Genomic DNA, 15,856 nt, shown 5'->3' on the forward strand with positions numbered 1-15,856 from the left:
ACGCTAATAAAGGCAAGGCAGTCATTCAGGCGATGCCAACCTACAACATGAGCTGTTTTTGGTTATCAAAGGGTACTTGTCAGAAGCTAGTGTCGATGTCTGCGCAATTCTGGTGGAGCGGGGCAGAAGAACTAACTTGAATCATGGAGAACAGGTTGTTCCGACATGTGAACTTGTCGAACCATTCAACTATATTGTATATCGCTTGGCTACATCAACGCGTTTCACCTTGGAACTTGTACTTGGAATAGAACCAGCCTTGAGATCCACCACATCTTCCTTCAAGTCAGAGAGTTGAGATAGAACAGCTTCGCCTTTGACCGGTTTTCTGCTTTCCTTTATACACAAGCCCCTATTATTAAGGTATGGAGGTTTTTTCTGGAATGACCAAAGAACAAGAGAAGTTCAATGAGGTGCAAACGCAAGAATTAAAGCAATGAGGACAAGTGCTAGGATAGGATCCCGAAGGATGGCATGCCTATTCAGCAACGTGTAGAAAGGATGGCTTCACGAAAGAATCTTGATGAACCAGGTATGTCTTCTACTAACAAATATGCTATTTGCAATTCCATTGATTCTGCTAGTCTAGTAAAATCTGCTGTAGATAGTGGTCTAGTGTTGGGCAGTACACATGAGGAAATTGACAGGTCTATAAATTCTATTAAAGCAAGATAACTTGCTCAAGCATTGCTTTATGAAGCTGCTCAGAAAAAGAAGTTAGCTGCTCATGAGAAGGAGGAGTCTTCCAGTGTCGAGTTAAGCTCTGATTCAGAGAATGAGGATATTACTCAGGTCATTGAAGAGTTAGATCATCACAGTACTTGTATACTAGTTGGTGACAAGAACACTACGAGCATAGCTAAGAGGAGGCATAAAAAAAATAGATACCGCCATGAAGACACTAATCTTGAATGTGAGGGGCCTGGCCAGGTAGAAGGGGGGCAACCTTGTGAAGTGATAGAGTGGGTGGACATAGTTTGTGTGCAAGAAACTAAGAGAGAACAGTTCTCGGATAAAGAGTTAATGGCAATTGGTGGCAGAAAGCTTTTCAAGTGGTTTTGCAAGCCAGCCAGTGGCAGTAAAGGTGGAATGCTTATTGGAGTCAATCTGGATGTCATGGATGCAGACATCATTGGGGAGGGTCAATTTCTCCATGGTGTTTGAGTATAGAGGCTTTGTGATAATTGTGCTTGGGTGGATGTTTATGGTCCAACCAATCAGTCTTTAAGAGCTATGTTTTTGTCAGAGCTCACTAACTTTGTGCAGAGTGTTAATCTACCTTTGCGGGGTATGATCAGATTTGCTCATGAAACAATGGCAGAATACATATTAATAGGATGGAAGCTTTTAACGCTCTCATATCTGAAAATGAACTACATGAACTGAGAAGGGTTGGTGGCCTAGACTAACAAACAAGACATGTCAGTGAGAGAAGTTTTGGATAGAGTTCTAGTTTCTTCAACTTATGAGGATTTATTTCCTTAGTTTTACTATCCCTCTTGAAAATTGGGTCAGATCATTGTCCTTTACTTCTAGAAACTAGGGAAGATAGGGGCTGCCACTAAGTTTCGTTTTGAACCATCCGGCAGAAGGATTTAGAGATATGCTGTTACAGAAATGGCCTACAAGAACTGTTGCAAATGTTCCGTTCCATACTATTGGCAACAAGTGTCTCAAGGCTTCCCGAAGTTCTTGAGAGGGTGGAAGGCAAATGATGCTACTGACAATAGAAGAATTAAATTCAATCTAATTACTGTTATATGTCTGTCATTGATAGCAAAGCTGAAACTACAGAGCTAAATCCTAATGAATGGAGGCTAAGATATGAATTGGAAGCTCAATTGGTCCAAATTTGTGAGATGGAAGAGTTATATTGGCAGAAAAGAGGAGGTGAACAATAGAGTGGCTGCTAAAGGGACACTGCTTATTTCCATAGAAAAGCAAATGGGAGGAAAAGAAAGAATAGCATTTCTATCAAGGAAGATGGTGAGAAATCTGTACATTCTCCAAAAGAGTTAAGAGAGCATATCACTTCATACTAGAAAGTGGATTTGGGAGAGTAGAGTGAAGCAATGTTCACTTACGGCATGATATCTGGGATATTACTGGGTGCTTATCTAATGAAGAAGCTGAGGCCCTCATTCAACCTTTTACTATGGAGGAAATAGATAAGGTGGTGAAATGCAAATCAGGAACAGAATACCGAGTAAAGGTGGATATAGAGAAAGCAGATAGAAAGCTTTTTCCTTTCCTTCACGAAGCAGAGCAGATATCGGGATAAGTTGGATACACAAATATGGAACAAAACACTTCACGAGGGAATCGAAGGATTCTAGTTTCCCACTACTTGACCCCAAGTCCAATAAAAAAGGAAGCTATTCCCTTCACTGAGCAGAGAGAAATCTTTAAGTGAACTTCTCATCCTGCCTACCAACCCATCTTTTTATCAAAATCATGGAAACTATCTAATCGAAGATAGGATTCACGCCTGTGAAAAGTAAGCAATTTCATCATTTTCCTTCGCAACACAGCTCACTCAGTTGTAGAGACACCGAACAGTTTGAGTGATCGATTGAGCTTGTCACACGATGAGCCCATTCTCTCTCATTCATCGTGCCTTCTGAACCGAACCCTGGAGAAAGACTTCTTGAATAGAACAGAGCAGCAATTCTAGAAACTTCCATTTTCCATTGATCTGGGCGATGCTTCTTACTCTACCTTTCAATTCCTTTGCCTTTCTTCTTCTGATCGATCCAATGGATCGGACTAGGACGCGTAAACCCCAAAGAGAGGATGCCACGCTTAATATAAAAAAAATTAGTTTAGGCATTTAGCTTAGCTTAAAATAGATATGTAACATGATGTACTTACACATGCAACCACTCCGTCTTCTAGACCGGGGTCATAATTGAACCCACAACAAACCTCAGATGATGTGACTTCTCCACCCTCTAGGCAATTCAAAACTGGTCCCATTAGCTCGAATTTACTAATGTTAGAAAGGAAGACGAAGGTGCCAAAACTAACATTTGTTTCAAGCGGTGTCATGTCCTAGAGCTTCTAAGTCTCCAAAAGAGCCCTCTTGATCGAGAAGAGTAAGCATTGCCTGGTGAGGCGGAGCGGAAGCATATGTTTTTGGATCCTAGTGAAGGAGTATTAAGCACGGATTACGCTTCTAAAGAGCACTATTTAGCTTGGCCCCTTCCTGCCAAAGATTTGAGATAACTAAAGCAACTCGCAGTCAAAACTCGTGGAGCCAACGCCAAAGAGGAAATGTGTACATAGTAGGTGAGCACCTAGCCCCTTAGTCTTTCGGATCGGAAGATTCATTGGTTTCATCCAAAGGCTTATGTCTCGTCTTCCTCAAATTGTTGATCGGGGATTGGAAATCAAAGACATTGCTAAAGCAGAGGCCTACCTAACGGGAGTTCTTGTACCTTCTAGAATGGCATCTCCTCGAACTTTTGTTTCTTAGAAAAAAATATGAACTCACAATGTGCAACGGAAATGTACCCACCGGTTAAGAAACCACCATAGTTGGATGATTGCTCGCGCTAGTAAGACAACTTTGACTCTTCTTGATCGTGATCTGGTGATCGGTCACACCCTCTTTAGAGGTTCTAGGCCCTGCCTATTGAGTCATCTACCACAAAAAAAGAGTCTCGTGATGATCCTGGTACAAAAGGTTCGTCGGGCCCGCATTCAGAGACTTCTGCCTCAGACTCATATCCATAAAGATATTCTCTCGCTTTCTACTTGTACCCTTATTCGCACCCACCACGGAGGTTAGAGATTTCCCGTTATCAACATTGTCCAGGCAGGACTCTATTTTTATAATGCTCGGAGCCAACCAAACAGTTTGCTACATCCTCGAGAAATTTAAAACTTAATTGGAAATTAAGGACCAACTTAGTTAGTCGATAGAACATTGGAATCATAAATTGATCTACGTGTGGGTTCAAATAGTAACCCTATCTCTGGGAATTTGAAATTAGCATAAGCAGAAAGAGTGCAAAGCGACCTCCTATTCCTAAAAGATAGCTCTCAACGTCCTCCGCCTGCCACCTCTTCGTGTCTCTTTCTCATCTAGCTTTCTAGCGCAATGGTAACCACAATGATAATATGATACTTGAGCTCTGCCACTCCAAAATCCTTTGTTTCAGCAGGCATTTATGTGATAATGAAGCCGAGATCAAGTAGGCATAGTTAGGCAACTAAATAGGTAGACAACTAAAGCGCGGTTCATGTTTGACTGTTAATATGACAATGACTTCTGCTTTCCCATAAGCTTCAGTTGAGCGAGGTACCATCCATTAGAGACCATAGCCCTGGATATTCTCTTGAATCAGACTTTTCTGGCTAGGGAAACAAGATGATCTACTCGTGCGAGAAAACTAGAGACTTTCTGCTCCTTGAGCCAGGAATACCCATATTCATTGGCAGTTGAAGATCAACACAATCGTGTTTTTAGATTAGATTGAAACAAGCATACTTTTCGAATGAGACAGCACCAAGTCAAATTTTATTTGGGAAACACCTTCACTTCTGTGGGTCATACACGTACTTTACTCAATTCAGGAATGCAGATCTCAACGAAACATATTCCTCTACTTCTTGGCGCCAAAGGGACCAGCGCTATATTCCATTCCTTCCCTAATGATTTGAAGATTCTATTCCTCCGGATGTTTACGACTTCAATAACAGTCTCGAACTAGAATTATGTACCTTGACTCATAGGAAGTCAGATCGTGGTGTTAAGAAACATACCTATTTTATTTATCGCTAGAAGCCAATCATTACCTAAGGTTTCTTCTGTGGGTTTGAGGGTCGAAGGAACTATTTCTAACTATTGACTCGAGTGCCACGCCTTTGAACTCTCAGTATGTTAATTCTCTCGCTCGGTATCTTCCCAAAGAGACTCGCTCAGGTGGACCATGCTTACTGATCCTCATGATCTTTGTTTGATTCTATCACGAATAAATCAGGTCCTGAAGCCGCTCTAAGTGCATTCGCGGGTGGAGACACATACCTGGGTGTTAAATGAGATTTCTATTACCGTTTTCCTTTCCTTCTTAAATAGAAGTTGGCCCTGTTCCATAAACATTACCAACAACAGAGTCTTTCGTTTCAAGTTGAGCCTATTTGTGCAAAACTGGTTATAAACCGAGGTCAATCACTGGAAATGCCTACCCCAAAGGCACATATAAAAAGAGAACAAATTGTTTAAACAGGTTCTCGAGCAGCAGTCAAATTAACTTCCCGTGCTTGAGTATAATGCCCTCCCCTGGTGTGGTGGAAAAAAGCCTCGTTTTATATTCCTTTTAAAGCTGTTGATGCGAGCTACCGAACAAACAAGATTAGTACAAAAAGCCACAACTAGACTAGCTTTCGTGATTGCTTCTTTCCACCCTTCTCCCTTCGGTAATTACTCCTTCTCCAAAATATCACTACAAACAAGATGAGCTAATAGAAAAAGTTAGGGCAACAAATGGTAGCGACTCGCGAGACTCGAACTTGCATAGGCGCATCGGATCAAACAAAATTAGCCTTTCTTCCATCAACAGGAATCGCTTTGATTTCGCAGTCCAAGAGGATGGCGGGGGCAACCTCTCTACATCTGCGGGCCGGTAGGCCAGTCAACTAACTCTTCAAATGAAGAACCGATTACTCCACATCTATGAACCTATCATTCCCCGCCCATGCCCATTATTTCTTTTTGTATCATGCTAGGACTTTGCCTCTTTTTTTGAGGCAAAATATGGAAGTAGAATCTCCTCTCTTTTAGAGGCGTCTTCCAAATCCAATTTAAGATTCATGAGGTCTTTCACAGAGCCGCTGCTCTTTCCACTAAATTCTAGGATCTCTTCGATCCTATGCGCAAAAGCAAGGTGTGAGCCCACGACCCCTCGATCGCTCTCAGAGTCAATCGGCCCAAACCGGGTTATGAGCTCAATGAAAAATAAAGGATTTTTGGAAATTGCCTGCACAACCGCCTTGCGAGCGTTAGCCTCAACATCAGCGCCATCTCCCGATGGATATTTTTGGCACATCTCCAATAGCGCCTTGGCCCTATTTTCTTCTTCGTCTATTGGGGAAGAAGAAGAGGTTGAGTAGTAGGCAGATCTCATCCCTGCGGACTTCCCCGTACTCAAAGTGACTCTGAGAGATTATGTTTCTCTGCTGATCGCATTCCGTTCAAGAATTTAAATAGATAAACAAACTGTATATGATCATTCGCTGGGATGGGATAAGTGATTCTTTTATAGGATTCCCATGGGATCGTAGAATCAACTAAGGATGGAATAGGTATTTGTGATCGATCAGCTTCCAGTATGACCAAAGACTTTCTATCTGCATTCACAATAAGCACACAATCAGGTTGTTGGTTCAACCCAAAATTGATCTTCTTCTTTCTTGAACGGAATTTTTTTATTTGCAAAAGAATTGGTCAAAAACGCCCCGATCTTCCATTGAGAATCATCGAAACAATGAGAATTCACATTTCCTAAATAGCTGGCCATTTCTTCCGTTATCTCATAAATACATAAATGATTGTTCTTTAGAAAGAAGGAACGGTCTTTTTGATGAATGGGAGATCCTATAAAATGAAGAGCATTTCGTAAACAAATCAGTGTCTTGTCTGAATCGAGAATAACAAGTCCATTTCTTGAACCACGGATATAGACTTTGAAATGGTGATCAGCAACCCGATGGTCGAAATGTGCATTCGTACAAAGTAATTTAGTACAGACTATCGAAAGCATTGTCATTTTGCGATTTGAGTTCCGGAGATACAGGTGGTAAGTTATGGGTAATGCGGGGGAACTTTAAGACGATATTGGATACCTAATATGGGAGTGGTTTAAGTGAGCGAAAAGCTCCCTTACCAAACCAACTTAGCTATTTGCCATGTTTTTGACAAATGACCTAACTTTGATGTGTGTTGCCTCTTGAGCTTGCGTTGGTTTTTCCGTTGAAGAGGAAAGGGTGATGCAGCACAGTAGCAGTAAGTATTTCCCTCAGTTTGAGAACCAAGGTATCAATCCAGTAGGAGTATCAAGGCAAGTCTCCAAAGTACGTGCGCAAAAACAACAAACTTGCACCCCAACGCTACAAAGGGGTTGTCAATCCCTTCATGATTGATTGCAAGGTGAAATCTGAAGGCAGAAAGTGCAACAAAGTAAAAGTGTAAGGCTGAAAATATGATGTGAAGTAGACCCGGGGGCCATAGTGTTCACTAGAGGCTTCTCTCATGATAGCAAATATTACGGTGGGTGAACGAATTACTGTCGAGCAATTGATAGAACCGCGCAAAGTCATGACGATATCTAAGGCAATGATCATACATATAGGCATCACGTACGAGACAAGTAGACCGATACTTTCTGCATCTACTACTATTACTCCACACATCGACCGCTATCCAGCATGCATCTAGTGTATTAAGTTCATGACAAATGGAGTAACGCCTTAAGCAAGATGACATGATGTAGAGGGATAAATTCATGCAATAGATATAAACCCCATATTTTTACCCTTGATGGCAACAACACGATACGTGCCTCGCTACCCCTTCTATCACTGGGTGAGGTCACCACACGGTATGAACCCAAAACCAAGTACTTCTCCCATTGCAAGAATTATAGATCAAGTTGGCCAAACATAACCCACAACTCGAAGAGAATTACAAGGATATGAAATCACGCATATAAGAGATCAGAAGAAACTCAAATAAGATTCATAGACAATCTGATCATAAATCCACAATTCATCGGATCTCGACAAACACACCGCAAAAGAGTATTACATCGGATAGATCTCCATGAAGATCATGGAGAACTTTGTATTGAAGATCCAACAAAGAGAAGAAGCCATCTAGCTACTAGCTATGGACCCGAAGGTCTATGGTGAACTACTCACGCATCATCGGAGAGGCAATGGTGTTGATGGAGAAGCCCTCCATGTCCGAATCCCCCCTCCGGCAGGGCACCAGAACGTGCCCCAGATGGGATCTTGCGTAGACAAAAGCTTGCAGTGGCGTAAAAGTATTTTCGTGGCTCTCTCCCGTGGTTTCAGATTTTTTTCGAGGATTTATAGGTGGAAGAACTAGGGCAGGGGAGCCATAGGGGGCCCACAAGCCTCCTAGGCCCGCCCCCCCCCCCCTAGGCTGGGCCTGGGTGGCTTGTGACCTCCTCCGAGGTCCCCTGCCTTTGTTCTCAAGTCTCCTGCGTGTCTTCTGTTATGGAAAAAATCATTCCGCAGGTTTTATTCCGTTTGGACTCCGTTCAATATTCTCCTCTAAAAAAGGTCAAAAACACGGAAAAAAACAGGAACTGGCACTTGGCACTGAGGTAATAGGTTAGTCCCAAAAAAGATATAAAATAGCTTGTTCATGCATACAAAACATCCAAAGATGACAAGATAATAGCATGGAACCATCAAAAATTATAGATACGTTCGAGACGTATCAAGCATCCCCAACCTTAACTCCAGCTCGTCCTCGAGGAGGGAAGTGATAAAGACTGAATTTTTGATGTGGAATGCTACCTAACTTATTTGTCCTTTGTAACTTATTTCTTGTGGCATGAATGTTCAGATCCGTAAGATTCAAAACAATAGTTTGCTATTGACATGAAAACAATAATACTTCAAGCAAACTAGCAAGGTAATCAAGAACTTTCGAAATAACAAGGTCAAAGAAAGTTATCCCTACAAAATCATATAGTCTGGCTATGCTCCATCATCCCCACACAACGAATTTAAAGCATGCACAACCCCGGTATTGGCCAAGTAAATGTTTTCGCACTCTTACTTTCTCAAACTTTTTCAACTCTCACGCAATATATGAGCGTGATCCATGGATATAGCACTATAGGTGGAATAGAGTGTGGTGGAGGTTGTGAGGCAAAAAGGAGGAGATGGTCACATCGACTCGACGTATCAATGAGCTATGGACATTCCCATTAATACATATCAATGTGAGTGAGTAGGGATTACCATGCAACGGATGCACGAGAGCTATAAGTGTGTGATAGCTCAAAAGAAGAACTAGTGGGTGTGCATCCAACTTGCTTGCTCACGAAGATCTAGGGCAATTTTGAGGAAGCCCATCATTGGAATATACAAGCCAAGTTATATAATGAAGATTCCCACTAGTATATGAAAGTGTCAAACCAAGAGACTCTCTATCATGAAGAACATGGTGCTATTTTGAAGCACAAGTTTGGAAAAAGATAGTAGCATTGTCCCTTCTCTCTTTTTCTCTCCTTTTTTTTGTTTGGGCTCTTTGGCCTCTTTCCATAAAAAAATGTGGGCAACTTTGGCCTCTCTTTTTTTATTTCCTCACATGGGACAATGCTCTAATAATGATGATCATCACACTTTTATTTACTCACAACTCAATACTTAGAACAATGATGACTTTATAGGAAATGCCTCCGGCAGTGTACCGGGATGTGCAAGGATCTAGCTTAGTGTATGACGTTGAAACATCTCGCTAGTTATCTTACGATCATGCAATGGCAATATGAAAGTGACGGCACATGTCATGAGACGGAACGGTGGGAGTTGCATGGCAATATATCTCGGAATGGCTATGAAAATACCATAATAGGTAGGTATGGTGGCTGTTTTGAGGAAAGTATATGGTGGGTTTGTGCACCGGCAAAAGTTGCGCGGCACTATAGAGGCTAGCAATGGTGGAAGGTGAAAGTGCATCTATACAATGGACTCACATTAGTCATGTAGAACTCATATACTTATTGCGAAAGTTTTTATTAGTAATCGAAACAAAGTGCTAAACGCATACTCCTAGGGGAAGGGTTGGTAGGTGTTAACCATCGCGCGATCCCAACCGCAACAGAAAGGATGACAATCAATAAATCAATTATGCTCCGACTTCCTAACATAGCGGTTCACCATACGTGCATGCTTCGGGAATCACTAACTTCAACACAAATATCTCTAGATTCACAACACCCTACTAACATAATTCTAATGTTACCAAATCCATGTCTCAAAACTAATTGAGAGGAATCAAACTTCTCTTCACTAATGAATGCACATGAATATGGAAGTTTTTATTATATCCTCTTTGGATGCCTATCATCTTTAGGACTACTTTCATAGCTTAAGCCAATTACCAAGCTACTCAAAGAGAGCACTCTCAAAAAGATATAAGTGAGGATCGGGAGTTCTTATTTCTCCAAAATATGACACCGCCGTGCTCTAAAATGATCTAAGTGAAACACTAGAGCAAAGTTATCTAGCTCAAAAAGATATAAGTGAAGCACATGCGAGCTAAATTGCCTAACTCAAAAGATATAAGTGAAGCTCAAAGAGTATTCTAGCAAAATCACGATGAGTGCATGTCTCTCTAAAAAAAGGTGTGCAGCAAGGATGATTGTGACACAACAAAAAATAAAAGACTCCTATAATACACGACGCTCCAAGCAAAACACATATCATGTGGTGAATAAAAATATAGCTCCAAGTAACGTTACCGATGGATTGAAGACGAAAGAGGGGATGCCTTCCCGGGGCATCCCCAAGCTTAGGCTTTTTGGTGTCCTTGAATTTGGCTTGGGATTCCTTGGGCATCCCCAAGCTTGATCTCTTTCCACTCTTTATTCCATTGTCCATGAGAACATCACCCAAAACTTGAAAACTTCACAACACAAAACTTAAACAGAAACTCATGATATCATTAGCATAAGAAAACAAACTACCAACTCTTTAGATACTGTAGAAAACTTGATTTCTATTTATATTGGTGTTAGATTACTGTATTCTCACTTTTCCATGGATAGTACCCCCCCGATACTATCCATAGTTTCATCAAAATAAGCAATCAACACAACAAAAACAGAATAAGTCAAAAACAGACCAGTCTGTAGCAATCTGTATACTTCGTATACTTCTGTTATCTCAAAAATTCTGAACAATTACGACAATTTGGTAAATTGGCATATCAACCCGCAGCAAAAAGAATCAACTCAAAATATCTTTCTGGATAAAAATGAAAAATAATTTCGTGAGCGAAAAGTTTCTGTCTTTTTCAGCACGATCAAACGACCATCACCAAAACTGATCATAAAGGTTTTGCTTGGCACAAACACAAAAAGAAACACAAAAAACACAATCATAACAGAATTATGATGGTGTGGACGCAACAAAACAGAAAGCAAAAAAGCAAAGATAAAATCATTGGGTTGCCTCCCAACAAGCGTTATTGTTTAACGCCCTTAGCTAGGCATAAGGCGATAGAATCACGTATCGTCGTCTTTGGTGCTCAAACCATAAGTAGGGTGAACACTCATCATCTGAAGAACTTCATCTCTTTTACTAGATGATTCACCACTATTTTTAGGAACAAAAATAGACTTGGTGGCCTTATTGTGGGCAAAATTTGGAGTATTCTGCACAGCGGCAAAAGCGGAACCCAAGTTGGTTATAACATCCTCTAGTTTGCCAATCCTAGCGGAATCATGACCTAGTTTTTCATTAACGGTGGGTTCCCTCTCCTTTAAATTTTTCAAAGTCATTCCCACCTTGGATCCGTACTGAGTGATTTGATTGTGGATCTTTTTATCCAAATTTTCAATGACTTCAATCGTAGCTACTTTATTTTCAATGATATCCAGCCTACGCATCACATGTTCCAAAGTTAAGGTAGTTCCATTAACCATGAGTGGGGGTGAGCCTACCAGATTTATTAAAGCACCGTAAGAATCAACGGTATGGCTACCCAAGAAATTTCTGCCTACGATGGTGTCAAGAACATACCTATTCCAAGGGGAAATACCCACGTAAAAGCTTTGAAGTAGGACGGTAGTAGATTGCTTACGAGTGGATCTACTCTGAGCATTGCAAATCCTATACCAAGCATCCTTTAAGTTTTCTCCCTCATTTTTTTTAAATTGAGAACTTCGCTCTCGGTAGTATCATTCGAAGCGGTAGGTCTAGCCATGAGGATAGGTAGACTATCCCACACAAGCAAGCAGAAAGCAAGCGAAAGAAAAGGGCGAACGAAAAAGGCAAATATTTTTGTAATTTTTGTTTTTCAGAAGTGGGGGAGAGGAAAACGAAAGGCAAAAAAGGTAAATGCAAGAGATGAGTTTGCGACAGTTACTTGGAAAAGCTTCACTTAGAACAGTCCCCGATGCTAGAAATTGACACGTTGCAGGAAGACTATTCTTGACTTGATGCTCCCCGGCAACGGCGCCAGAAATTAGCACGTTGACGGGAGACTATTCTTGACTTCATCCTCTTCACCAGCAACGGCGCTAGAAATTCTTCTTGCTACCTCTTGAACTTGCATTGGTTTTCCCTTGAAGAGGAAAGGGTGATGCAGCACAGTAGCAGTAAGTATTTCCCTCAGTTTGAGAACCAAGGTATCAATCCAGTATGAGTATCAAGGCAAGACTCCAAAGTACCTGCGCAAAAACAGCAAACTTGCACCCAACGCTACAAAGGGGTTGTCAATCCCTTCACGATTGATTGCAAGGTGAGATCTGAAGGCGGAAAGTGCAACAAAGTAAAAGTGTAAGGCTGAAAATATGATGTGAAGTAGACCCGGGGGCCATAGTGTTCACTAGAGGCTTCTCTCATGATAGCAAATATTACTATGGGTGAAAGAATTATTGTCGAGCAATTGATAGAACCGCGCAAAGTCATGACGATATCTAAGGCAATGATCATACATATAGGCGTCACGTCCGAGACAAGTAGACCGATACTTTCTGCATCTACTACTATTACTCCACACATCGACCGTTATCCAACATGCATCTAGTGTATTAAGTTTATGAAAAACGGAGTAACGCATTAAGCAAGATGACATGATGTAGAGGGGTAAATTCATGCAATAGATATAAACCCCATCTTTTTACCCTTGATGGCAACAACACGATACGTGTCTCGCTACCCCTTCTATCACTGGGTGAGGTCACCGCACGGTATGAACCCAAAACCAAGCACTTCTCCCATTGCAAGAATTATAGATCAAGTTGGCCAAACGAAACCCACAACTCGAAGAGAATTACAAGGATATGAAATCATGCATATAAGAATCAGAAGAAACTTAAATAAGATTCAAAGATAATCTGATCATAAATCCACAATTCATCGGATCTCGACAAACACACCGCAAAAGAGGATTACATCGGATAGATCTCCATGAAGATCATGGAGAACTTTGTATTGAAGATCCAAGAGAGAGAAGAAGCCATCTAGCTACTAGCTATGGACCCAAAGGTCTATGGTGAACTACTCACGCATCATCGGAGAGGCAATGGTGTTGATGGAGAAGCCCTCCGTGTCCAAATCCCCCCTGCGGCAGGGCACCAGAACGTTCCCCAGATGGGATCTTGCGGAGAAAGAAGCTTGCGGCGGCGGAAAAGTATTTTCGTGGCTCTCTCCCGTGGTTTCAGATTTTTTGGGGATTTATAGGCGGAAGAACTAGGGCAGGGGAGCCACAGGGGGCCCACAAGTCTGCTAGGCCCGGCCCCCCCTAGGCCGGGCCTGGGTGGCTTGTGACCTCCTCCGAGGTCCCCTGCCTTTGTTCTCAAGCCTCCTGCGTGTCTTCTGTTATGGAAAAAATCATTCCGCAGGTTTTTTTCTGTTTGGACTCCGTTCAATATTCTCCTCTGAAAAAGGTCAAAAACACGGGAAAAAATAGGAACTGGCACTTGGCACTGAGTTAATAGGTTAGTCCCAAAAAAGATATAAAATAGCATATTCATGCATACAAAACATCCAAAGATGACAAGATAATAGCATGGAACCATCAAAAATTATAGATACGTTGGAGACGTATCAATGTGATGTGCCCGGCTAGCCCGGATCATTCTTAGAGCAGTCAAGGTTACCGGAATTACGGCCTTCCATACAAGAACTGGCACTATTGTAACTCGCTATGGGCCTCCTGCCTTCTCGAAAGAAACTGGCTTTTGTGGAAATTACTCTATTTTACGCATTTAGTTGAAGCGGATTCCAAGAGCTCTTTCGAGCAAGGAAGGAGTGTACTATATTGTAGCTGGAGAAGCTAGATACCAAAACTTTGATAAAGATTGAGCCAACCCATTTGAGGAACAACCGAACGGACCCCTGTGGAGATGGCTAGAACAATCCTCGATGAGGCAATGCGCATGGTATCTTGCTTGGCTACCCTGGACACTCGTCTGGATATCCTTCCATGACAATTATGACCTTTAAAGGTATCCAGATTGTTACCAAATTCATCTGGACTTTAAGAGTTGGAACTGATTGGACATAGTAGTAGGTACCAAAACTCCACAACAACATTACATTAACCAATATGTGGGCAGATCCTTCTGTCCAATTGAGAGTGCATTGGATATGTCCAATTGAGAGTGCATTGGATATAGAAGAAGCTGGACCATTGAACTCACTTTAAACCAACTAAATGCAATTGTACGGGAATCAACTTCTCATTTATTGCCTTTTCAGTTGATGATCCACTTGGATATGCTCTTGTGGAGGACTTAATGATTATTCGTTTGCTGGAACTAGAAGTAAAAATTGTTGTGGATAGGGATCCTGTAAAAACATCTTTTGAGGAATGGGCCAGATCCGGCCATTTCTCAAGAACAATAGCTAAGGGCCTTGATACTACCACTTGGATCTAGAACCTACATGTCGATGCTCACGATTTCGATAGTCATACTCGTGATTTGGAGGAGATTTCTAGAAAAGTCTTTAGTGCTCATTTCGTGCAACTTTCCATTATCTTTCTTTGGTTGAGTGGTATGTACTTTCATGGTGCCCGTTTTTCCAATTATGAAGCATGGCTAAGTTATCCTACTCACATTGGACCAAGTGCTCAGGTAGTTTGGCCTATAGTAGGGCAAGAAATATTGAATGGTGATGTAGGTGGGGGTTTCCGAGGAATCCAAATAACCTATGGTTTTTTAAGCTTTGGCGAGCATCTGGAATAACTAGTGAATTATAACTCTATTGTACTGCAATTGGTGCATTAATTTTTGCAGCGTTAATGCTTTTTCCTGGTTGGTTCCATTATCACAAAGCCGCTCCACAATAGTAAATTCTCATCTTTTGTATTGGCCGGGTGACAATAGTCACATTGAACCCTCGAATATGCTCGAAGATCTCGAAATGATCTTCCAATTCCGGGGAGAATTCGCAAAACTCCGTTTCCATAAAGGATTTGATGGATTTTTCCCGTATTTCGACCTGAGAATCTAACATAGACATTATTGTCAAGGTTCTTACCAAAAAATGGTACATTCCATGCCCTCATAGAACGCTTTGTCGTGCAAAGTCACTCACATATCCAGTATCTTTTTCGGACCCCAAGAACGGATTGGATCGGAACGACTTTCCTGCTTGAAAATAGGGGGCCCTTTGTGTTTGTATGAATCTCTGGCCGCACAAAATCTCCATAGCCAATTTTCCAAATTGGATTATGAAATTAGAGGCAGCTTTTGGTACTAATCTTATTTCAAACAATCCAGGAACTTCCATAACATTGGCGTGATTCAGTTTGAGCAACAGATCCTAACGTAATACATCTTCCTAATGAAAATGGAGTGGAAACATCATGGCTTTTCTGCTTTTTTTAGAATGAGCAGTGTGAACTATCCACTTCAAAAAGGATAGTTGATCGAACCGAAACCAACGTCAAGTACGAGTTATTAAGCGTCGAATCAAAAAAAGTGTACTTCCTTTACGCTTGGTGTAGGATTTACCTATTAATATGAAGTTCACACTTCTGCTGACTTGAGTCCAGAAGGGAAGCGACTGATTTCCAATTCTTCTTTGCTAGCGCTTGACTCGTGTGGAATTCCATTAACAAGCTTAAAATAAATCCTTTTAT

The 15,856-nt window shown here is 41.4% G+C and overlaps 2 pseudogenes; both read right to left on the reverse strand.

Moving 5' to 3' along the window:
- Positions 1-5,726: 5,726 nt before the first annotated feature.
- Positions 5,727-6,858, reverse strand: LOC123403232 (annotated as a pseudogene).
- Positions 6,859-15,010: 8,152 nt separating this feature from the next.
- On the reverse strand, positions 15,011-15,591 carry LOC123405143 (annotated as a pseudogene).
- Between the last annotated feature and the right edge of the window lie 265 nt (positions 15,592-15,856).

Source organism: Hordeum vulgare, chromosome 6H (assembly GCF_904849725.1).
Source record: "Hordeum vulgare subsp. vulgare chromosome 6H, MorexV3_pseudomolecules_assembly, whole genome shotgun sequence".
NCBI lineage: Eukaryota > Viridiplantae > Streptophyta > Magnoliopsida > Poales > Poaceae > Hordeum > Hordeum vulgare.